Source organism: Antennarius striatus, chromosome 23 (genome assembly GCF_040054535.1).
Source record: "Antennarius striatus isolate MH-2024 chromosome 23, ASM4005453v1, whole genome shotgun sequence".
Lineage (NCBI taxonomy): Eukaryota > Metazoa > Chordata > Actinopteri > Lophiiformes > Antennariidae > Antennarius > Antennarius striatus.
The window spans coordinates 11134058-11159985 of record NC_090798.1 but is presented as its reverse complement, the minus strand read 5'-3'; the positions used below and the strand labels follow the sequence as shown (position 1 = coordinate 11159985).

The window sequence follows — 25928 nt, the reverse complement described above, 5'->3', positions numbered from 1 at the left end:
GTGAGACAAAAAAAAAATAAAAAAAATAAGAGGGGGAGGGTAGGGGAGGGAGAGAGATAGGGTGAGGCATGTGGCATTTTTAATAAACATGGCGATTACGCCGTAATTCATCACATCATCAGGATAGCTTTGCCTTATTGACGTGTTTTTATGACCGCTGTTGATGCACGCGTGAGCGCTAGCATGTTTTAACCAATGGCACACGGTATTACAATCCCAACGCCGAGATAGATCGTCTGTAAAGAGATGCCGCACATATTATGCTGAATTTTTTTCGTCCGCTAATTGAGATTTCAAAGCACAGCGGTCGATCTCTAAAGCCCATTATTTCCTGACTGACGGATACAGACACTGTCAGCTAGACATCCAGGCCTGCGGGCGTAGCTGGAGGATGGAGCTGGGACCCATCGCCTCCCTTTGATTCCACTTCCACTGACTCACTCCCTCTTCCCAGACGTTTATTTTATTTTATTTATTTTTTCCCGCCCATCGGTCGACTTTACGTTGAATTTCTTTTTCGTCTGGAGGTTGGAGCACAAAATAATCGCCCAGCGTGTGAAGCTCTTTCACCGCTAGACGTTGGGTTGATTTCGCTGGCCTTGCCCGTGGCGTATTCGATGAAAGAGGGAGCGCCTTGTCAAAAGGCCAGCCCCCGAGCGCAAACAAGGAGACAAAGCAAAACATACAAGTCAAAGTCTTCAACATCGGGTGGTGACTTTTTTTTTAAAACCCCACTATTTCTCTTTTTTATTTCGTCTTTAGCCCTCTAACTCTTTCACTTTGTGCCTCACCCTCTCTATCACTTCCTCTTTTTTCTGTCTTTTCCTGCGATGATTTCTTCTGTTGTTTCTGCGTTTTAAAACCTCTTCCTGTTCCTGACTTTTCACCTCTGTGGATGTTATGGCGTGTCTTTCCTTTCTTCTCTCGTCTTTGTTCGTCGTTCTCCTTCGTTCTTCTCTCGGCGTGATGGTGATGGATGGGCCCCATGGATGACTGGGCTATGAGAGGGGCTATGATGAAGACCGGCCTTGGTGAGGAGAAAGTATGTGTGGCGGGGGGCAAAATGAAAGAGGGGAAAAAGAAGTAGGGCATGCATAAAGAAGGGAAAGGGATGAAGAGAAAATATGATGATGAGTGGAGGAGAATAGATGAAGATAATGACCGGTGTAGGCCTGAAGGCTTTGCTGTTAAAGTTGGGGTGTGGTGACCCTGCCTTGTACCTGGGGCTGAGCCTTAGATCAAGTCCTGGACAGATCCGACATCAGCTGATAGGAGGGGATGGAGTCGGGAAGACTGCATATCCTGCAAAGAAGAAAGACGTTCTTTTATCTACTAGTTGGTGTAATTTAGGTCGAGGTAATCCAACTAAATCAAAGGATGGGTGAAAAAATTGCACCGAAAGATAAATTTTCATGTCATGCATTTGAATAGGACTAGAAAATATAATGAAAGATACCAAGAACCTCTTCCTTTGCCGACCACAGCCAGTCTGAGACTTAGACAAATACAATTAAGGATATCATCTGATTTGTCCACCACAATGAAGAAGACTGCTCCGATATTGAATGAGCACATCTGCTTGAGTCAGTCGTATATCTTTACATCCCGTCGCATCCTACACGTCAATGCGGGGATCTTGAGATAGCCAAATTGTAAAAGCCAGAGATTTTCTACCAGCATCATAAATATGCCACGTCCCATCCTGTCAACGATGCGGCCCATCCATCCAACCCTCTACTTACATTCAATTACCAGGCATAGAAATGAAGGATCCCGTGAGAGACCCTGAGGGGGATCCATTTAGAGAGGAGGGGTGGGGTGGGAGTAATGCACCGGGGAGGTTTTTGACCCCTCTCACCCACCCCGAAGGCTACTGGGATCTCGGGGGCTCGCATCGCTCTGTCATTGACAGAGCCCCCGGGTCCTGACACCTGCACAGTCCTGCATTGTGACGACGAGACAGAGGAGGTCGAAAGACGGTTCCTAATGACAAAGTCACAAGTCCCACGGCTCGGAAACAGGTGAAGGAGGTCAACCGTAGGGTAGATGGGAAGGAGACGCTCAAAAGTAGGTCGGAATATTTCAGGATTTGGCTGGACGGAAGCGGTTATGATATCAAATTAAGTCCGTTTGGAATAAACGACCCAACTTTGATTGTCGGGTGCTACTCTATTAATCATATGTACGACACGCTAACTTCTCTTCTGCAGGTTTTGGAATGAAAGAAAAGCTAATTAGCATTGTAAAGTGCATCTTCTGGAGAGCGTCTCTCCATATGTTACACAAATAAGTCAACTGATTGAATATGCATCAATGGAATGCACAAACACAACTAGAAACATAGTGGGATGCGGCATGTGCTATTTACTGGTAACGCAAAACTATCCTTTAAAAGAAACATGAACAAAAACAGGTTTGTGACTCTTGACGTCAATAAAATCCACCAATATTTGTTGGGGATATACAACAATTAAGGATGATTCATGTGTTTTTGAGAATCTTTGGAAATATTTTTTTGTCTTTGCAAAACTTCTAATGAACCAAAACCTTTTCTGACGAGGCGATGATTTCCAACTAAGAAAGGAATGGAAGCTATACCCCATGTCTTTCCTGCACGGACGGCTCAGCAGAAATGGAATATAGCGGGTCATTATGGCTTGGCGGCTCCCCGGCTTTTCGTAATATGCTGCTAAATGAGATGAAAAGGTGGGGCGCTGCGTGACTCGGGGTCCGACCCGTGTTTGTGTGCCCGTGTGCGTTTGTCTACCTAAAGCTAACGTCGCCTCCGAAAGGAAGGAGATGAATTGGCGAAGCTGAATCTGTCCCTTCTCATGCTCCGACATGATCAAGCACAGGTAAGACTGTTAGCATCGGGAAAAGGTCACTTTGAGGAGTGGAAATCAAATCTAGGGATTTGGGCAGGGCCATTAAGCCACCGGGGCTATTAGTATTCATGTGGTGCAGATTAATGGAAAATATGAGCCCTACTGAGGGGCGGCAGTATTAAACTCGATAAGAGCTGATTTGCCCAACCTCTGACATCCCTGTTTTCCCACACCCTTTTTCTCTTTACTGTATTAATATTAATGATCGTATTTTTTCCTCTCATTTGAAGCCACAATGCTGTCAGATTACAGGGTTTTGTGTCTCACCCCAATGCCTCCGCCATGATTGGCAAAGATGTGATTAATTGTCAACCAGGGGACCTAACAGAACCAGTCAAGTGGAACACTGTCACCGGAGCAAATGGTAATCACATAACTTAATATTCTTAAGCGATGATGCTTCGCGATAAAGTCTTAAAAGTAACATTTCTCATGCTAATCTACGTTAAGCTTGTCGCCGTTAAAGTCGCCGTCCCGATTTATCGTTTTAGCCTTTGGGTTGCCGGTTGCAGCAGAAGTTGTGAATGTTGGAGCGTTGGCAACTGTTTAAGCGTCGGCTTTTGTTTTCAGAGATTTCTTGGCTTTAGCAATGCTAACTTCACGGCAACTTCGGAAATTTTTTTTAGATTTTTAAAAATTTGATGTACAGAACAGGTATAAATGGATGTGCAACTATGAAATGCTGAAACTGTGCTACTTGCCACTGTTGGCAGATCCCCACCCGATGTCTCCACGGACTCCCACCCCTCCACCTTACACCGTCGCCCCCATCCCTTCAGCACACCCTGCCTTCCGTTCCATCTGTCGGCCAATAACCTGCCGGAGCCCGCCATGCCGTTAGAGCACCTGTGCCTGCCACCTCAAATAGAGCTGTTTGACACACAAAGGCGACGCGCAACCACACACAAGTACCTCCAGACATATAACCTGTGTGTGTGTGTGTGTGTGTGTGTGTGTACACACACTCCGGGAAAGCAGGTCGAAGGACTAAATCTCCATTTCTCGGACACTCAACCGTCAAAATGCTCAAAGGGGAAATTATTTTACCTTTTTGACATTCTCAGATAGCCTCGTTAAGACCACAACAGGACTCCCTAAGGCCACCGTCCATCCGTGTCTCGGTCGGGAAGTAATGACTCTGGTCCACGGTATCCTGTTCTTCAATCCTATGCTACGTCAAGGAACAAATGATGTATGAGTTTTCCCAAGTGGGTGTGGTTGCACTGTTCGTTCTTTCATTTTAAAACAAAACAACACTAAACTGTTATCTATTTTGCAAGTCTCAAACTTGCTGGCTGAACATGCTAACTCCAAATCCCGCATGAGTAACCGTTTAGGTGAAGGTAAAGGTCTTTATTGCTGTTATCCATCCACTTGCAATCCCATCATGCCTTCAGTTGGGTCGTTTAATCAGGTTGTGTTTCTGACTTGCAATAATTCACCCACTGGATTTATAATGACCTGCAATGAAAACATTCTGCGCTTTGATTACCTGCAAATTACCCATTACCCTCGTTTTACCGTCCACGCATACGAACAGTAGCGTAATCAACTCATGTTCAACTGAAAACGCTAAATGCGGTGACAATCAAAAGTTTCATTGTTTTGAGCTCTTGGATTTCAATTAACCGCCTCCGACTGCATTTATTTACTTCCCGTTCTTTCACGGATTCCCTGCAGTTCATTCATCTCAGTCGAATATTAAACGTCTGGCGCTCGCAGTTCAAATGTGACCCCAGTTTTATTTTAGCCGACTATAGCTAATCGTGTTTGCATTGAATCGGCAGAGACGAGAACACAGATTTGATGCGTGTTGCATATGCTTATAGCATCGAGGAAACATTTGTCATCATGAACGAGTGGATGGATAATACCCATTTATTCCACTTTCTTTCCTTATTTCCTACATAATCGTTGTTCACGGCACGAGACAAAAAGCCATCATAGAGACAGAGAACAATGAGGGGCATTTAAGTCTGTGGGAAAAGCGATGCCATGGAAGCCAACTGTTGAATGACAGGCCATTAGAAAAACACCTGTTCCACTATCTGAGAAAAATGTCAAGAGATCAGCTGTTGAACGTAAGACTCAATTCAAATTAGAACTCGCTGTCAGGTAAAGCACTTTCTTGGTACGAGGGAGGAAGAGGGCCACAATTAGTTTGGATTAGTCATAAATGAATAATTGATTTGCATTTTAGATTCGGATCGGGCTGCCAACATATTCCCACACGGAGGCCTTGGCACAACAAAAAGCCTGTCAGGGCAAAGATGTATGATTAAATAACAACACAGGAAGCCTCGACACGACACCAGCGGGGAGCAGGGGGTGGGGGGGGTAACGCTCCATGTCAGCGCGGCAGCCAAACACCCTTTACCCCTTTGGCAGGCGGCGGCAACGTTTCAATAATCAGAGATAAATGTTGTTTAAAGAGCAGACAGCACTCTAACGGAGATCAATGCAGCGCTCGCATTTATCTCAGTTTCATTCAGGCACGATTAGACGTCCCGGACCAACATCGAGGGATCAGGCTGCACAAAATCAGCTTCTCGCGATTTATAAACATACCCCCGACGTTTAACAAGCGGGTGTATATATATATATATCGCTCCGTCAATCTTGTCAAAAACTGTTCTTACATGAAACCTAGCCAACGTATCGAGCATCAAAGCGGTGCCTTCAGGTGCTCTGATGATGCTTTAGCAATAAAATATGCAAAAAATTCAACGTACATCTTTCACGTCTCGTCTAATATCCCCTATAGCAATGCAGCCGAGGCCGTGCAGAATGCTAATCATGACGATACTGTAAAAACATGACAACTTTACCGAGCAAAGATTGAGGGGGAGGAGGTAAAAAAACAGAAAGGACCTCGTCTAAGTCTTGAAGGCCTGAATCCAGGCGTGTTTAATCCGGTCATAAACGGAAACAGAATCATTTTCTATGGATGACATTTCATTCAATTTCCAGAGTATCAAAATTCCATTTAAGATCATGGCTCCCTAGAATATAATTTGATGCCTGTTGTTACTTGGAAACGGTTAAGAGGTTTGCTCGCTAAGCTACTCACGACCGTGTTCCCGGTTTAAAGACAGATCCTGCAGGGACAGTGGAAGAGAGTCATATTTCTGTTCTCTCAAATTGCTGTGCATCGCCTACAGTCGCTGGCAACAAGTCCCCACCACCACCACCACCACCACCACCACAAAACACGTCGTCTATTCAAGGACCAAATGTTCCCTGTATTGCGAGATGACCTCTCGACAGTCGAGCAATCGCAGTAGTCAGCATTAATAATCCTGGTGCTCGGCTGAGCTTGCAAACAGAAACAACAACTTTTCACTCGGTTTGATAAGACATAATACCGAGGAAATAACCTTGCCGGGTTACGGCTGTACGCCATCATCGATCCCCCCCCACACACAACAGTAAATAAAGAAAATGGAGACAGAAATGGCACATTGTGTCCTTTTAATGGAGAAATGGTTCTTTTTCCTTCTTTGTTGTCCTCAGCAAAATGCCTTTCTCCTGTTTTTGCAATTTAATTACCGCCTCTATTCCTTGTAGAAAACTTTTTTTTTTTTTTACTCTCTCTTACGGGCGGCTTGTCAGATAAAGGCCAGAGTTGTCACCAGACTTCTCTTCCCACAGCAAGACGACAACTGTTTACTTTTACCGTCATCTCTCTCTTCGCGTCAGGGAAAGAGGAACGCCGACGTTCCCTCCGGAAAACTCCCCGTGTATTTCCTTTTTTCTAATCTCTGTAACCCGTTTCGCTCTCTTCTTGTCTTTCATCTACTTCGGGGAGTCGAACGCTCATTGATATTCGGACGGTCACCCAGACGACCGAATTTATTCCCATCGGGAGTCCCGGAGTGGCCACTTGCAGATTGCTCCTGACACTTGTTGATGATAATCTAACAAAGCATGACACTGATGAGAAAGTTTATGAGCTGGGATGAGTTTTTCCTCTCCTCTCACATCATGTCGGACACTGATAGCTTCTGACATCTTGATTATCGGGCAAGTGTCACGTTAGCTTGGTAGCATTTTAAAGCCCCCATTATCTCCCCCTTTTTTTTTTTTTTTTTACCTTTACATAAACCAAAAACAACATAAACGACTGGTAAAAACGTCACGTGATAAGGATGATTGAAAGTAAAGGGAAGGCTCTGCGGATTGCACTTTACATTTTGTTTACCAGTCGGAAACTTTCCTCCTGCGAAATCAACAAACTTTTAATTGCAGAAGTTAATTCTGTTTGTCCTCCTTTGACAGTTTGCGGCTACTCTCCCTGAAATTGAAATGATGTCACTATATGGAGGGCGACAAAGACACACACTTAGTAGGTGTTTAACGTACATGTGTACGCATCTTTTAGCAGCAAGATTGTCCAAAAACCTCATTTATAACCTCATAAACTCGTTTAAAACCGCTCTAATCCCGTCTTGTTTGGATGATATTCAAGGGAGTCTCCTAGTTTTTGAATAAAGTTTTCTGAAAGTCGTCGTCAAATATCAGTGATATACTCCCCACTTCTTTGGATCCACTAGATCTGGTTTGATGATATGCTTCCAAGTCTCTAAAGTCCTATTTTCCACAGACGTAAGGAAAAAAAAACCGAGTTAGATGTTGCTGACCTGAATCTCAGCTGCAAATCTACTATTCAAAAAGCAGCGACTGTGTGAGTTCTACTCCTCACTTTGTCCCAGTTTATTGCTGAAGATCTACAGTATCTGGAAATAAAACCAAAAAAACCAACAAAAAAACACAGGTAACGTCTGGGCACTCCTCGCCCCCCTCTGTCAATCAATAGACTCCTTCATCAGAGGGGGTTGAGCTATCATTAATAACACCTGACATGCTCCTATAGTGGTAATAAACTGGGGGAATCTGGTATGTAATGGTACAGTAATGGCACCTGGGCAGGGTGTTACACACTCGACAGCTGCTGATGGATAAACCCCAGCTAAATGGATTTGGGCTCATCCAGTGGAGAGGAGCTGCCGCTTTTTGGATCGACTGTGGGCAAAAAGGGTCCATACTATTAACGGAGAGCTTTCTATATAGGACAGAGGGGCAATTGGTGGGTATGTAGATTTCTCTTCAGCTCCACAGCAAGATGGGAATGAATTAGCATCTCCTGGGCGAGCGCTAACCAGGAGATGTTAAAGCGACTGTCACTTCCATTCCTTGGTGTTCCGTTTTATCTTCGCGAAAACATGGACCCGAGGTGTTGAAAAGACCCCGGCAAAGCCTGGAGACTATAGAATTATTCAAGATTGATTTTTAGAGACGATGAGTTGTCACTTTAGACAGTGGGGATAGAAGAGGGGAAAAAGTTGAGAGGTATCTTTACTCGTCTAACTGACAAGCTTGAAATATGGTCTATTCTGGTTAACCAAAAGGAACACATACATTTCTACATTAGAAAGAATTCCCATTATTTCTCTCTGAGCCGTGAAAATCAATTCTAAAATGATTGCTTTCAGTGACGATGGGGAGAAGGGAGAGAAAATAGTTGATGTGCCTTTGGCTGTTCCAATAGATAGAAAGAGAGGCTGTTTTTTCCCAATTCTATTTTCTCACCAGAAATGGTTGGAATTGGGCATGTCCGGCTTTTTCAGTTCTTCTCTTTGTTGGTTTCTCAAGTCAAGAACCCGGTGCGTCATCATACGATTCCTCTGAAGATTCAAATCCAGCTTGAACCTTTTATCAAAGTACGTTGTGTGCTTGCCTAGGAAAGACCTCGTTGGGTGTCCAGGTAAGCCGAGTCCCGCGGAGGCTGTGATCCGGGTTAAATACTGAGTTTGATTAGCAGACGAGCATCAGGTGTATCTTCGCTGCCGGAATCATCCACGGCTGGGACGCACAAGGACACAAACAGGGGGATGGGAGGGAGGAAGAGGCGCAAGCCAATCGCAGACGTGACTGTGCCCCAACAGATATTGCCTTTCAGTTGCTCACAGATGCACTTTGGTGGAAAGCAAATGCATTGAGGCGCGCTTTATCCAAGAGAGACACTTGTCCCGTATCTGAGGCCTCGTTATCGCCCTCGTCTAAGAACTTCCAGTGTGTTGCGTTGTCTTTAACCCTTCCCCTCTACATTTCACCGGGTCAGTTGCTTTTCCTGGGGAAGGGGGGGAGGGGAATGCTACTTTTAGGCAAACGAGCCAAGGCTCTGTCTATTCCCTCAACCACATTCTTATTTCATGAGTGCTGGATAGACTTTCATGGCTCGGTCCTGCATGTAAAGTGACCCTGCATTGTGCTTTCGAGGCAAGCTGCGTCTAAAATAAGCAATTGCGGTATTGCCTTCAGAAAGCCACAGGAGACCCGAGTCCCTTCAGTGATCTCTTCACATTGATACTCTGTCTGGAGGAGAGAGGCTTTCAAAGGTAAGACGGAGTTCAGAGAACAAACCATTCCATCGGGCAGAACTTAAATATCTGGAAGATTTTTCACCAATATTGTTAGAATTATTATTTAGATTTCCATATGTCTCAAAATACATCAACCAATCACAGTATCACCGCTTAAGACTTTGATTTCTCCTTCATTTCATGACCCCTTCCCGCTATTACTGTTATAGAAAAACTTTTGGGATGCCAGGACATATTTGTTTTGCCATAAACATGTTTCCCCAATCACAGTCGTACAATTTTGGTCTGACGATCGACTAACCAAATTAAAAGCTTCCATAAAAGCACTCGGACATCAAGATCCTCATCCTAGCCACCGTAGTGTCTAGAAAGGTGATCAAACAAAGACCTTCAAGGAAACGGTGTTGCTTCACCAAGGACATGTTGACGTGGAAACTGAAAAAGCAAAGAACAATAGCCTGCCTCATTGGTGCGTTCCTAATATGACGGTGTCACGTATTGTTGCGGACCAAATGGAGCTATTACCGTTATATGGGCAGTATGTGGAGGGATAATAAAGACGGCGACAGAGGACGAGGCAGATGAAGCCATAAGCCCGTTAACGCAGGCATGAATGTGAACATACAGGAAACGCATCTCCCTTCATGGGTTTTCTGGCGGTCCGTGATGCTCGCTGACCCGTCTAAACTGACCCCTCATCTCCAGCTTTACCTCCCATCCTTGAGCATATTAAACATAAATGAGTCTCAATCATGGCTTCTTTGACACTTAGAAAGGCGGGTTGCGGTGCTGAAGTGGGAGCACCTTACCCTCTTTCTGCCCTGGATAGTTTCTTTTTTTTTTTTTTCATTCTTTTTAAAGATTATTCAAGGTTATTACTTTCTCCAAAAGGCCACTTAGGAAGCGTAGGAGAAATGTGTTGACTTTCTTCGATTTCTGAAGGGGTTTGAGTGCATTTCTAATTCGCCAGTGGCATGGTTCACTACATATGAAGCCAGCATGCAGCTCTCAGTGGACCTGAGGGGAACATATTTATAAACTGAATCCTGAACCAACGGGATTCGTAGAAGAGTATTTGCCTTCGAAGGCATTAAAGTGGAGGGAACACCATTTGTGGTACTATATTATACATTAAAAATTGAGATGGGGTGACTTTGCTCTGCTGCTGACCTCCATCAATATTTGATAGCAGAAAACAGCAACTAGTAAACAATGGAGAGGGAAGGTGACGCGGGGAAAGGTGAAGGGCAGGACGTACGAATGGATACCGAAGAACTGCCCAAGTGAAAAATCTTGGGCTAACTCCCGCTAGCATGGTCTACCTTTTGAAGGTTTTATCGCTAATTGCATTCACCGGCTACCTGATCAGACATCGCCCTCAGTTCAAAGATTGTGGATTTATATGTTGCTAAAGACAAGCTTGAATTGAAGCCATCTCTCTACAGTAGAGTACGGCGCCCCGAGGCTAATCTGACCTCATGACCCGAGTATAATTGATGATGTCACTCCCTTATGAGTTTGCACAAAAGCTATTTGCTTCAATGCATGCAACTTGTGCCAAGAAAGGCCTATACTGTATTACCAACTTCAGCCTTGATTGCTGAGGTCAACAGGCGGCTCTCAATCTTCATTACAGAACTGTACTGTGTTCTTTTTACGCCCTCATCCTGTGGACAGCTGTGCATCTCGTCGCAGGCAGTCTATTGTCGTACTTCCGACGCTGACACACATCAGTAAAGGATCATTTATTTCACATTCACTGTGCTGACCTTGGCATCTTCTGTCTGTAGGCTATATCGCACCTGGTGCGGCATCAAATGGTGCAGGGCTATGTGATGTGGCAGGTGTGCGCTGCCTTTTAATGTCAGTCAACATTTCAGAAACCCAACACAAACGCACGGTAATCGGGTTTTATACAATCCGATCAGGTGCAGAAACTTCCTGGAGTCGAGCTGCAAAAGTTTGAGAGCATTCTGGACGATAAAGCCATACGTATTTTTAATTTTTCAGACAAGCAATCCTCATTTCCACATCAGATTCTATGAAATTCATATTGCAGTCCACTTGTGAAGGTGGTGAGGGTGGATGGATAGGCAAAAATCACATTTAAAGACTTTTTTGCAGACATTTGCTCTTTTTTTATGTGCAAAACCTTTGCGGTTGGTAAAGATGTACAGATACCCACGGACACAGCTCGATAGACTGAGCCCAAGGAACATCCATCTGTTCTACATGGAGGGACTTTATATTTATACATAACAAAATTATACATTACCTTGTGACATGTGGAGTGAAGGAGATGGAGAAATGGGGGGGGGGAGCAAGTTAATCAGAGTAGCTTCTTCCATCAACAGGCAGCGACTTTAATCAAATTATGACCTTGTAAAGCATGCACTTGTCATTTGGGACCCTAATTTCTTCGCTAATGACTAATTAGCCCCATCACCTGTTCCTCTAAGCTTCCATTACACCCCCAGCAAAGCTTTAAGATAATGGGATAAACAAAAGTAAGGGGGGTGGGTGGGTGGGTGGGGGAAATAATACTTCCATTGGAGTACGCTACGGGAAGAAAAAGTGGAACAGACAGACATCAATCACAACCTAGGAGATTGATTAGAGATGAACAAAATAAGCTCTGGGTTTCTTCTTCTTTTTTTTTCCAGGGCGCTCTAACAAGAGGCCACTCTTCAGTGCTCCAGAGGACAATAAGGATATGCAAATTCATTAGCAGTAATTAACTGAAAATAGCTACCGAATACAGGTGGGAGATAAGCGAGACGATTGGGCGCAGGGGATGCTATCCCAGCAGGTGGCGGGAGCACGCCGGTGGAATTATCTGACGAGTTTGTCGCATCGATAGCTTCACCTCAAGTCGGGACAAAAGCCCTTTGGACCCGGAGTTACAAACGAGCGGAATCCACTTTTGTTTGTTTTTTTGGGTTACTTCTAGTTATGGATTAACACATTTTGCCTCCATTGGAGGCTGAACACGTGCAGCATCTTGGCGTTTGCAGCAGATTTACTGAAGGTTTTTGTTTGTGCCATCCAGCTTCGGTACAGCTGCACCACTTGGCGGCGGCCGCACAAACAGGCGGTTTCCCATTCATTAGGCCTTTTTACATTAGAGACTCCCTCCTTCTGCCTCCACATCAGTGATACTGAGGGGAGGATGAAGAGACGGAGGCAGGGGGAAAAAAAAATTGCAAGAAATAGCAAAAAAAGAGAGGAATCGGATAAATCTGCGATGGAGATAAGAGGCTACAGAAACAGAACAAGCTTCATCATTCGGTCTCTCCTCTTTGTCGCTCCTTCCTTATCCTCCAATCAGAGGAACATCTGGTTCTAAAGAATAATAATCTGGCTAGGCGTTCATAGATCTGACACACACGAGCGCACACACCTCGGTGAGTTATCTAAAAAGGGACCCCTGGGAGTCGGTTTCGCAGCTGCCGCCGCACAAAAACTGCTTTTAAACACATCATCCAAAAGTTCTTACTGATTCACTTGATGACACACAGCGAATACTTCATCCAATCAACGCGTTTGGTTCAGAAGACGAGGAAACGCAACTTAGGAAAGCAAAAAAAAAAAAAAAAGAAAAAGTTGCGGACACTGTGGCCTTCAGGTGCGTGTAGTGATAAATGAGGCGTGCCACATCCCAAATGAAGACATCCCAAAGGCCGCCACCGCTGTTGTAATGAAACACTCTAAAACGATATGGCCAACCCCAGTAGAGGTTGTGCTAAATTTCATCTCATTGAATTTCATTAAAGCGCATGCCAGCAGGTGCAAGGCAGGGTTTTTCTTTTTTTTTAAATTTTTTTTTTTTTAAATTTTTGTCTTCAGTACATATAAATCATGACACCCAGAGGCTACGTGCAGGTTGTTCCAGAGGGCATAAATAAATAAAACATCAGCTACTTCTTCATACAAATCAAATTTGATGAGAACTAACAGGAGAGTGTGCGAGGTAGAAACGGTTGAACCTGTCAGCAAAAAAGATTGCGTCGGATCCCTCGCAGCATTTTAAATTACGATATCAAAAGGAAACGCGGTGATGGATTGATCTACGATTTGGGTGGAAGATGAAGAAGAAGAAGAAGAAGAAGAAATGGAGAGAAGATATTCAAAAATGCGTGATTGCAAATCAGGAGACATGCTAATGGGTTGGGGGGTTTTTTCCCTCTCTGTTACAGTTACAACAATAAACTGGGCGAAGGATTATTATTGTTTTTTTGTTGTTTTTTTTCCCGACAGAATGTACTGGATGTTTGTCGGGTCGCCAGAACGCCTGCCAACCCCCCCCCCACCCCCACCCCGTCAACGCTTGTTTTGAAAGATAGCAAGTCGGAAAAAAATCGGCACCATTGTACGTACGAAATCGACATCCGCAATTAACCTTTTCCGCTTTTGCAGACAAACACACCTCTGGCCGGGTCAGACATTTAATTCTTGGAGCATCTTTCAGGGACCTGTTCGACATTAAAAACGCCACCTGGAATCTAAATGGAAATCGTGCGAGCAGACCCGCCGACCAAAAGAGGAAGGGAAATAACCTGGCTTTGTTGAACCGGGGGGCTCAAAGAAAACAGATACATGAAGGAGAAGGGAGAATGTGGATACAGCAAACAAAAATGATCACACGTTTTAGAGCAATTTCTGGGTAATGCGGTTGTAATCATTTCGTCGATAGCCTTCCAGTGTGCAGGTGTGCTCGTACAGATGGTTTTATGAAGATCCATTAAAAATAATTTCGCTCATCGCCGGGCCCAGGAGGGACCCAACCCGGCGGCTGGGAGACCGGCCCAGATGTCTGCACGGGCTACGACTCTAAACCGCTTCCTGATGCTGGGGGCCGCCCTGTCGCCATGGTAACTCAGCGTGATAATAAAACCGGCGTAGGTAGGGGAGCACGACTGTATTTGTGCAACGATAAAAAAACACACACACACACACCGAGCACAGGAAGTTGTCGCTTTCAGCTCGTGCAGGAGCGACGGCGATTGCGAGAAAGTTTTTGGGGAGATGGTGAGTTTTGACGCGGGTGTGATGTCACTTCAGGCGATTCACCAATTGTGTGGCGGTATCTCAAAACAAGGAAGCCGGAGAGTTAGAAATTTATTTGACACGCTTGTCCTTGGTGGCAAACATTTGATGTGTTTTGATTAGACCGCAGTGGGGGTTGGGGGGTGGGGTGGGGGGGTTATCAAAAGCTACGAGAAATCAATGTTCTTTTCATAAAGAGGACTTGGGTGGGAGGGAGACAGACATTTCTGTTCATGACAGAACCTGTCTCCGCCTTATCTCCCTCTCCTCAGATCCCCCCAGACAGGCAAAAATTTTATTTTAGCGGTAAACACCCGTGGCTCGACAGCCTGCGTGGGCTTCCTGTCAGGGCTCTTCCACTTCCTCTCGTGCTGGAAGTGTGTTTGCACACTAAAAAAACAACAAAAAAAACATCGCTATCCCCTCGCACAATTATCCCAACAGAGCTGCATTCACACTCATTCTCCAGTTCGGACTAGCGTGTCCGCTACGGTGCGCAGGAAGGCCAACTTTGAGTTTGGTCAATTGAAAAAAAAATAATCTTTTGATTGATTCGATTTCAATGTCAAAAAATTTGTGATTTGATTTCTTCTTTTGTTTAATTTTAATTTTAATTTTTTTTTGTATTTTTTAAAATGCAAGAAAAACAAATTGAAATCGATTCAGTAAAATTTAATTGTGTTTTTCTAAAATCCAATCAGCTAAAACGATTGGAATGACAATCAAATTTGATAGCGACCTTCAAATCTCGTCATCACATCAATGACGCTGCAACGGTTTAGGATACGCTTAACTTCCTGCTGACTTTATGACGCTCACTTTAAAGCCTGCGTCGCCTCCGGTGGTCGCTTTTAATCAGCGCGCATCCGATATCATGCAAATGACATGCGCTGTTGTTTAAAAGGATGGGCTGATAAAAATATTATTTATATCTGCTGACAAGCTGCATATGGTACGTATATATAAATATAAAAAAAAATAAACGTAGGGTCTCAGCTGCAAGGAGGGAGATAAAAGCGTCCCTTCAGCGGTACGCCGTATCCCCCGCATACTGAACAGCAGTCTCTTTATCCATCAGCAGTGGTTTTTTACTCCATCATCAATAAAACTTTCAGGCAATTTGCAGCCGCCTAAAAAAAAAGAAAAAAAAAAAAAGTTCACGCCACGTTTCCACGGCGCGCGACGGTTTGATTTGTTTGAAAAACTAATAGCGCCGGTGTTTTGACTTGACCTTTCCAGCTCGATTCCTTCTCGGCGGCCAATCGCATCGAAATTAAATAAATGAACTACATTACACATTAAAAAGAGTTTCAATTAAAAATGGTGATCCCTTTGATGCCAAAGCCCCCCCCCCGCCCCCTACCTCCCCCCACGAGGGCTGGAGAGCCTGTTTACTCCAGATTAGGCCCTCAGACATTTCTCACTGATGAGGGTAAATATGGTTCTCCAGGACTGTTTTGCTAACTTTGTACGAAAGTCTCCACGTTGCACGGAAAAATATGAACGCCATTAATTTCCGTCGTCGACCACCACCACCACCACCACCTTCCTCAAAGACAAAACCCAGAGCTCTTGAATTAAGTCAGTCATTTGGTCGTAACAAATTAATTAAAAGAATAATTAAATCATTAACATGTTAAATACGGCAATTAGAAATCTTGTCCTACATGGGTGAATTTGAGTGAATTTAATGGGGAAAGCAAATAGAGCAACGGGGTGTACCAAGACTATTTTATATTTGACGCTTTTTTTTTCTTTTCTTTTTTAACAATAATGTTCCGTTTTTGGGGATAATCCTTTTTAAAGTAGCCGACTGGTGTTGTATCATAGGGGTAAGGGTAAGTTGGAGACTTCTAAAAATAAAAATAACCATGACCACAACAGGACCGGCCTCTGCGATGCTGCGGCCTCTTCCCCGTTGTTGCCTAGTAACCGGAGAATCTTCTTAAGGAGGTAGAAAGGGGTAAGAAGGGGGTCGGAGGGCATAGAGGAGTAAAACCTGACAGGATTGGGTGAAGATAAAGATCGGTGATGTACTTCTAGAAGTTTCACAGTAATTTGTCCCATTGTCTCGACCAATCAGGCGGTCCGTACTGTATCACCAACTTTTGATGCCCAGGAATGCTGCCGCCACACAAGCAGCGATGATTCCACCCCACCTCCTCCTGCATCAGGAGTGCGGCTTCATTTGAATTTAGAATGTTTATTTCCATTATCTGCTCGCGCTCGCTCAAATGTCGTCGCGTCTGCGCTGGGGGGCGTTTGCGTCGACCTCGCTCCGATTCGTTTCAGGGCGTCACGCGAGTGGAGCGAACGCCGCCAAACGAGTGGAATTAGTGACATTAGTCTGAGTGTGTTTGTCGAATAGAGTGTGAGAGCGGCGGGTGTGTTCATGCGATACTCCATGACTCCAGACACAGTTTTACCAGCTTCAAGACTGCACCACCTGCCCAGGTAAGTGTGGGCGGAGCTACAAGACAAGAACTAGGTTTATTTATGTACCACACCCTGGCATCACCTCTGCGGCGAGGCAACAACTCCAGAGCTTTAAGGCCGATCAATTCCATCAATGGTCTATTTATGGATACATATCCGAGCCGAATGGGACTGATCCCTCCCATTGATCCTCTCCAGTCGACGTATTTTTAGAAAGCCATAGATTATATTGGCCAGTACTTTCTGGGAAGCCTTAATGCGACTGTGTCTGTTTGTACATTAGTGAGAAAATATAATACCTGTGCCACAGTATGGGGAGAACGTCACATGAAATGTAGCTTTGACAACGGTTCTACCTCCGTCTTTTTGTTTGCTTTGAGAAATCAGGTAATCCATCGTCGCCTTTTAAACGAAACTATCGCAGCTTAAATTGTTTAGATAATGGATTTGTTTCCGAAATCCACCCGAAGAAGCAGAACTGGGTTCCGATTGCTGCAGAGGAGAAAGTTTTGTTTTAATCTTTCTGGAAAATCGGCGGCTGCCGATGGAACTGATATCCTCGGAGATACGCGCCGCCGCGGCTAATCGCGGCTTTTTCGGAATCAAACCGAGTTTTAAAACATCAAAGAAATGACTAGGAAGTAAAAAGCCGTGATAGCTCTATTTAACTTGGTGCTTTTAATTTGGTAGCACCAAATACACACTGTATATACAAGAAAAAAAAGACTTTTTCGTCATTACTAGCCCCAACATTTATAACCTAGAACAACTAAAAGCCACATATAACACAAAGAAATTCAGAACAATGTTCCACCACAAATAATCCATTGTTTTGTCCTGCTTTAAACCGTTTATGGCGGCACGCGGCAACTCATTGTTTGATTATGCCTCAATGACCAGAAGCCTTTTGTGAGACAAAATACTATTAATATGCTTATGAAGGGCCAAAAGGGATCAACAAATTTGAATAACGTGCCCTAAAAACTAATGTATTCGGCATCTTTGAAGTGTGGCGGCTATACGAAGCTCAGATTAGGATTTTAGGAGTGTTTCTAATGCCTGCTTTGTTGCTGCTTCTTCCTCCACCAATAGACAAAAGATAAATCTGTCCTCACTTCTGCTGTAGTAAAAAACTAAAAAATACAGCCTCTATAAAATACTTTGACGGAGCACACAGACTATTTAACCTCCTCTTGATGAAAGCGAACAAGAGACTGATTAGGATACACTTCTTTCCATTTCCTGTTAACAAAAACAAGCGATATTAGAAAATAAAATCACTCATCCGTGACCGTTTTAAACGTTTTGCATACCAAAATTCCCAGGTTCTAATTAGACGAAGGATTTTTAATTCATGAACTCGGCGTTAAGCATTGCTTTTCCATCTAATGCAGTGACATAACTCTATTAAGGCTCAGCCACGGCATTATTTTTAATGGCCGAGCCAGTTAATTTGACTGGAATCGCTTATAGGGGCAAAGTAAATTTTGTGCATTGCTTTCACACAGACTTCAACCGTGGTGACATGAATTCGTATAATTGACCAACCGCAAATCACTTTTACCGTGTGGAGCCTTCAAGGTTTGGCGAGATTTAGACCTCGAAAATTAGTGTATGAATAAATATTTAACTACGAATCTTTTAACTCAACCGGCTCCATGGAATTACTGCCACAGCTTTATGGATCGTTATTTATCCCGTGGAGGAGAAAATAAAAAACTTTACAGAAACTGCTCTTGTTTTTTTGTCCAAAAGGAGAATCAAAATATTCAAACTAAATTTCTGAGGCGACGGTTCAGTAGCTGGTTCCATCTGTGGACTAGTTCCCTCAGTTAGTTGGTGGTTCCATCCCACAGGAACCATCTAGGGCTACTAATGCTACTGCTAAGCATGAACACAGACTCAACAGGTTGACATCTTATCATCCAGAATCAACCTACAACATGCACGGACTCAGAACTCCTCCAAGACTGCCCACTTCTGGTTAGAAGCCCACCTTCGGTTGAAGGAAATCGCTTCTCCGCCTCTTTCCGCCCGCTTGCATCACTTCTCCCTCGTCGGTTTTGCCGATGAACCGCACCGTCTCGGACGCACCTACACCCGCGACAAAAAAAACCCGTCACGTGACGCTCGTACGTGACACAATTAAAACGCGTATTTGCAACCACCGGACATCTTCAGGCGAGAGGTAATGATTTCATCACGCCGTCGCTGCGGCGCCTCGTTAAAATGCCTGCCAGACCCCCCTCGTCCATTCGCAATGAGGAAGCCCTCAAATCGCCGGCATACACATAGTCACGGATGCACCAGCGCCTACGCTTTTCCGAATTTATCTGACGTATCTTTTACGAGGACTGTCGTGTCAGAGAACGTCTGGCAGCCTGATTCATCGCGATATATGCATGGGGAACATTTCGGCAGGCAGCTAGGGGTCTGATCTACCTCCGAACCAACACACACAAGCGCTCACAACCCAAGGGAGACACAATGTACACTCCGAGCAGACCATCAGCGGTTGTAAAACTGTAGAGTCGTAATGTTCCCTTGCCTCAGAGGCTTATTAGGAGGCATAAAAGCTGCATGCTACCTTCATTCATAGTCTCCATAAATACCCTGCCACATCTCGGCTTTTTGTTGCTGCTTTCCAACTCTGGGCAGTCAGAAAATATAAGTCTCGGCGCCACTATTTTGTGCTGCATGATTGATTTGCAAAATAGGACTGAGCTAGAAATGTATCTAAATAAGGCGAGAGGATTTGCCTCTGTGTGTAAGCGCAAATTGCAGTGTCAGATCTCCACGTGGATGTTGTTTGTCAGGCGTAAACTCAGCGTGGCGGCAATTTTTATTCATCTTCTTACACCCATGTCTGTGTAATCTGCAAAAATGGGATCTGTCATTGATTATAGTCCGGGAGAGAGAAAGGACAGGGCAAATTGACGCATCCAACTTAGAATTTTAAAAAAATAAATAAATTTATTTTTTAAAAAAAAGCACATTCGTGCCCGAGATGGTTTCAGCTGTGAAAATTCCTCCTTTGCCTGTGCAAAAAGAAATCCATCGCAGCTCAAGTGCATACAATTACAGGTGCCATGCGCGCCATTGTTGGGATCTGATTTTGAGAGTGTATTATCTGGGTTTGAAAACACAGCCCGGCCGTCGGGATCAGAAACCCTTATCTTCCTGCTTGTGGCGCGGCGGCATGGAAGGAAGCCTGAATCACGGCTACAGCCTCTTAACCCAATTCAAATTAGATCGCTGGTTCAACTTCGAACTAGGTCGCCGGCGATGCGTGACAGGCAGAGGAGGTAGGGGTGGGGGGGGGAGTCGGTTTTGTGTGTGTTTTGGGTCTGTAATGTCATCCTGGAGAGAGAATAGTAAAATAAAATGAGGCTATGAAAAGCGGAGATATGGGGTGAAAACACAAGCGAGGAGAGTTTGAGAGGGAAAGAATTGTGTCGGGAATAAGCTACAAGTCAATTGGTCGCCGTTGTCCCTTCGCCGCCGCCGCCGCCGTCTTGGTTCTGCGGCACGGGAACATTTGGCTTTAAAGCAGTCCAATAAAATGAGCCGCTGGGAGGCCGGGAGCGAAGGAAGGAGAAAGGTGTGAGAGAATGTGTGAAGGATAGATAAGATAACGGAGAGATGCGGCGATACAGAGGCGGCGGGAAAAACAGTAAGAGAGAGAGAGAGAGACGGAAAGGGAGAGCGAGCGAGCTCGGGGGCTGTCATAACTGCAGAACCCGGCCCCCTTCAAATGACATCCTTCACCAAATCATATTTCACACGTGGCTACAAAGGCCACGCCACATTTAGAGCGCTACATCCCCCGCGGGGACGGCGGCGGCACTCCGGCTCTCGATTCTCCTCGTCGGTGAAAAATAGCCACTTGCTAACCACGTGTCCGCGTTTACGGCGTCATAAAAAGGCATTGTTAAGCTAAGGCTACGTCGATGCTTCTTTGCGGAACTGGAGTGCTTTTGCAAAAAATTAGAATGCCCCATTTCATTTAAAGAGCCGCATTAAAAAAAACAAAAAAACCACGACGGTATCCATCGTTCAAGTCTTTTCTCCGCAGCTCGTATTGATAGTTTCCCGTCGCGGCCACGTTCTGCTCAGATTCTGTCATTCTGAAGGGCGACGCCGCCCTCGTCCTCTTTTTTGCTGCAGGACTAAAATGTCTTTGGGTAAACACGGCGTCTGCGGCAGTGGCTAGGCTGAGCGGCTGACAGGATGACAGCTGTTTTTGACAGCTACCTGTCAAGCAGGTGGAGCGTTGTGCCGGCGAGTGGCGGCGCGATCACTGTCATTTGCAATGCTGAGCAGTTTTAACCCAAGTTCCGCAGGAAAAAACCAGGTAATTCCCAGCGATTCAATTGCGTTTGAACGACAACGACCATTGGACTTCAGAGTCCGACAAAAACACGACATTGCCCTTATAAGGGGAATCTTTTCCACGCTTGCATCACATGGTTGGAAGTCCTTGACATCCAACGGACGGGAAGCAACAGATTCCATTTCCATTCACCTCAAACCGCCCGTTCCCAAAGTAGGTCAGCACCATCAGCGCCTCCGAAAATAATAACAGAAGGTGAGCCCCCTTTGCTCTCGCCGGGGTGAAGGCTCCCGCTTCCAAATGTGCCGCGTCAGCGCTTTCTGAATCTGCAGGATTACACTGACGCATATTAAGACGCATTCAGTATGCGGCGGCGGCGGCGGCGGCGGCGCTCGACGGCTGAAGTCTTAACATGACAATAGCTAGCAGAAACACGTCGTGAATATGCAGAGGTCTGATAGGTTGGGGGTGGAAGGGGTTGCCATCGTCTCATTGTGTGTTTTAGCAACTCGATGAGTGAGTTGGGAAACACAGAGTATGCCTTTGGGGGGGTGTGTGTGTGGGGGGTATCTTTGAGCAAAGTGCACTTCGTCTGCAGGAGGAAAGTCCAGACACGCTGCATCACCTCAGCACAGGCGAACAGAACAGCATGTCCTCTCTCACTCCCAGAAATACAGTGTCCTTCTTATTTTTACCCCCTCCACCACCCCCACATGTAACATCCAGAGACCGGGCTTCATGCACGCCTAATGTCTCTGCTGTCCAGATGATTAACGTTGCATGATTCATATTCCCAAAACGTTGTCCATACTCTCCTACCCGCTTCACCTTCTCCGTTGGCGCTCACTCCCCGGGCTTCAGGTAAAAATAGCTGCTCCGCCCGTTCCTCTCTGTTTTTGCGAGTCCGTGTGACATAAGAGGATTGTTGGGTGTGCGATTGCTGCAGCTGTGGTATCATAAACACAAAGTGCATGAATACGTCTCCGGTTGGGGCGGCTTCACCTACACCTTTGGATGTCAACCTGATGCCCCAACAAAGGCGTGACAGGAAACGCTAGTTCTGTTATTAGCATGCAAATGTAAAAGAGTGTTTGCCCAGATTAATCGAGCCTTACTTAAAATGCATACGTTCATGTTTGCATAGCAGCTAGCCTGCAGCATCTTTGCTTACCTGCACGCACATTTAACCTGCTACCCGTACCTGCAAATGATCAGCCCTGGAGAACCCTTTCGAACATAATTCTGTGACAGATATCCCCTAAAAATGACTTCATTTGCTTCCTTTCAGACTGATATTAGCTGCGGATCGATGTATGCAGGAAGTGTTCTCACGGACAGAGGGCTTTAGATTTAGCCCATTTGAAACCCCATTACCAACGAAACGAAAGGTTACAGCAACTTGTACCACCTGCAAAAAGTATGTGAAGACATAAAAATGTGTGTTTTAAAAGCTAGCCTTCAACACGGCGTCCGGTCAGCTGGCCTCTCTTCACTTACGAGCTGCTGGATCACCAGAAGGCAACAGCATAGATTAGAGGTTTAACTTCCTAAATCCTGCCATGCAACAAGTCGAGATGTGTGTCAAAGCTTAGTTCTTAGGGTTTCTGCTCCAGTTTTTTTCAAGATCAGTGGAAAAAAAAGCTCAAGTACAGTAGTCTGATTTTACCTTTCACAAAAAGATGTGACACAGTTGTGGGAACATGGCCGGAATCCCCAGCTTCCACATCAGCGATGGGACGGATGTGAAGTCGTTGCCGACAGCCAGAAGCATCATGGCATACCGTCTCTGTACATTATGTATTAGCATCACCTGAACACGCGATGGCATGTCATGCCAATGATCCTGCAGACTAGGGAGGGCAACATCTGTTTGAGCGGGAAGATTGGGATCGTTGAGAGTGGCAACTTCACATCGGAGGAAAAGCAAGCAAGCAACAAATGTCATAACTGATCGCTCCAGTGTGGCATCATCCTGTTTCGCAAATGATGCTAAAACCATTCAAATAAATCTAAATAATGTAAAATAGAACCATGAAACCGTCACAAGGGGAATGGAGTCACCAAGCCTCGGAGGACTTTGAGGTCTGCTTGGATCTGGTTGGTCCAATGACTTCCTCATCAAGCTTCAGCTTCCTCACAAGAAGATCCAAACAGATCTTATCTCATCAGATTTGTCAGTACTCAAGGTAAGTTTTCCTGAGCTATGTTGTGTTGATTGGTAAATCTAGGCCTGAACAGAGAAACCCACGTCTCCTACCATGATCCTACAGTCTTCAATCGCAGTCTAGAAGGGTTGATTACTCTCTTCTGCGAGGAACTGAAATGCGTGTCCTACTCAGCTGTGTTGTGCGCCTGTGGGCATGTCGCCACTCTCCAATCAACATTGATTGAGTCCAGGTGCGAGTTTGTCCTTCCAAACGCCACATAGATGAATCAATACCAATTCCCTCGCTGAATTTGTCTCAGGCTCGAAACTCTTGTCTAGCAGCGTGTCAAGTTTTCTACCCAGATGGTGCCAGAGTCAGTGGAAACGTTTTAGCGCTCACTTACCCTGTGGACTTTGCATCCTTTAGCGTTTACGATTGCGTTCCGGCTTAAATGAACTGGTTTGTCAGGTATTTAAATAAGCATCAAGTGAATCTGAACCTCATTGCTCCGTCTGATGAATACAACGGTCCTGCCCTTCACACCATCCAATTTGCTTGGGAAAGGCGTTCACGTCTCGTACTAATCTGACCGGCAGCGGTGGAAATCTTGGCTCTGTTTCAGAGGCTAGATTGTGCATGGACCGATGACCTTCTTTGAGAGAACATGGAAGGTTTGCCGGCTCAATATGTCACAGCCTGGCATGAGCTTAAAAAGAGAACAGGGGAGCAGTGATTAAATGAGTCGGATCTGTGGCCGGCTTCGGACGATGTCGGAAGCCAAACGGCTAATTCCCAAAATATTCCCTTCTTTCTTGTTGAGTTTTCAATATATGTCATCAGTAGCGATCTATAAAATCCTCCCCCAGTGATCTTATAAATGACAATACTGTCCTTTTCACTGGAAGTCAGTGTTCCACCCATATAAACAACTGATAATTTAAAAATTGGACATTTCTTAAGCATAATTATAGCAGATGAAGTAAATTTAAAGCAAATTAGCCCCCTAGGAAGTTGAAACAAACTGTTAAAACGGGGTTAATTGAATTGTAAGCCTTGTCACAGAAGATTACCAAGTCCAAGAAACACCACTTTAATTGCGTTATTACCATGTGGATTAAGGCATAGTGTATTTTTTTTCCCCCTGGTAATTATAGCTCGACTGTCCGTGCATTTTAATGCACTTAAGTCAGGATGATTTGTGCCGAGATTTCTGACAGTCCAAACGGAGGAGCATTCCATTACAAAATGTGTCTCTAATGCTTTGGCACAACGCTGGCATTTCATCTGTCATGGTGCCCACAAAATATGGATTAAAAGGATATATGGTGATAATGAGTAATTAATTTGACAGGACATCCCCTTCATTTGATGCTATTTATGGATCAAAGGAGAGAATCTTGGGATCCATCATCAGAAAGATACACCGAGGTCATTTAACGGCTGCAGACGTTGCAAAACGTTCCTCCCGTTCTTCTTTAAAGCCTCTTGAAACTTTAAAACCATCCCCATGCAGTCCTTTTGCAGCCACATTTAGCTCATTTTTGATTAGCTTCGCTCGCGATGCCGCTCCGTTGTCTCAGTATTCTTCTCTTTCGGGATGACGAATCTTTCACTTTGCTGACTCCTGAAGATCACCTAATCATCAAATGTTGTGTTTCACCCATCGTGTGCATGAGTCATGTTCAAACACGACTGTTTATAGTCGTTAGACCTGTTAGCGAGGCCGCGAACCACTCCCAATCCCCACATGTCCGGTTCCTTTAGGGGATGTAGGAGCAGCTAATATAATAACTCATTTACTCATGATGTGACGAGTTGCGTTACCCTTCCTAAATCTATCTGACAGGGCAAGAAAAGGAGGTATAGGGTTAAAAGGAATTGGGATTGAGCCTCTTTCTGCTGCCAAACAACTGAACCTCGTCGCTCCTTTAGCACCAGTGAAGTCATTATTTCTCAGATGCTGTGTTTTCAGGGGCGCCGGGGCCTTTTAAACGGAGCTAATGCTTGCGAAGCTGAATCTTTGCTTTGAAATGATAAGCAGCAGAGAGAACGTCAAACCCCTCCGTTTGATATTTTATTGATCTCCTGTTGCTATCAGCTTTCTGCACTCCATATGTTAGTCAGATCTCACGAGCCGCAGATACGCCGGCCAATTTGGAGCTGTCGGGAATCCTGTCTGCTCAAGGGCACCGTAGGGCAGATGTTCCCAGACGCTGGAATTTGATCACGGCGTTCCAATTAGACCGCCGTCTCCCGACTTGTCACGTTCGTGATTTCAACGGGCGGCGACTCCGAGACGGTCACGTGACGTCGTTAGCCTAATGGACGGGAGCGCGGGACGCAACAACGAATGATTGCATTATAGAGTTCAAACCAACAATGACTGCACGCGGGCCGCGTTCCAGTTTGTTGTCATGGCTTGTGCGTCGGACAGGTTCCAGCTAGAGGCTGAGAGAGGACGGGGGTGGAGGGGTTGAGTGGGTCTGGTGGGGGCTAAGTAGTCAGGGACTGGATTTAGACACAACTCCACGATCCACCAGGACCACTCCGCAAAAAATACAAGGAGATAAGAGAGCGGGAGGAAGAGCACTCAGCTTTTTATTTCTTTTCCAAGCCATCTTGTCAAGAATGCATGAATGGAGCCATTATGAGGCCTACATCCGACTAGCAGGAAGGTCTGAGTCGGAATTACGCTTCC

At 45.1% G+C, this 25928-nt stretch overlaps 1 long non-coding RNA gene across 1 annotated transcript; it reads right to left on the bottom strand.

Annotated features, from left to right (window-relative positions):
• Positions 1-714: 714 nt before the first annotated feature.
• Positions 715-23772, bottom strand: LOC137590186 (uncharacterized). Its single transcript, XR_011034315.1, has 3 exons — positions 23634-23772; positions 1221-1302; positions 715-1027 (listed from the first exon to the last, which is right to left on the bottom strand). It is a non-coding gene; the product is annotated as an uncharacterized lncRNA (long non-coding RNA).
• Positions 23773-25928: the final 2156 nt, after the last annotated feature.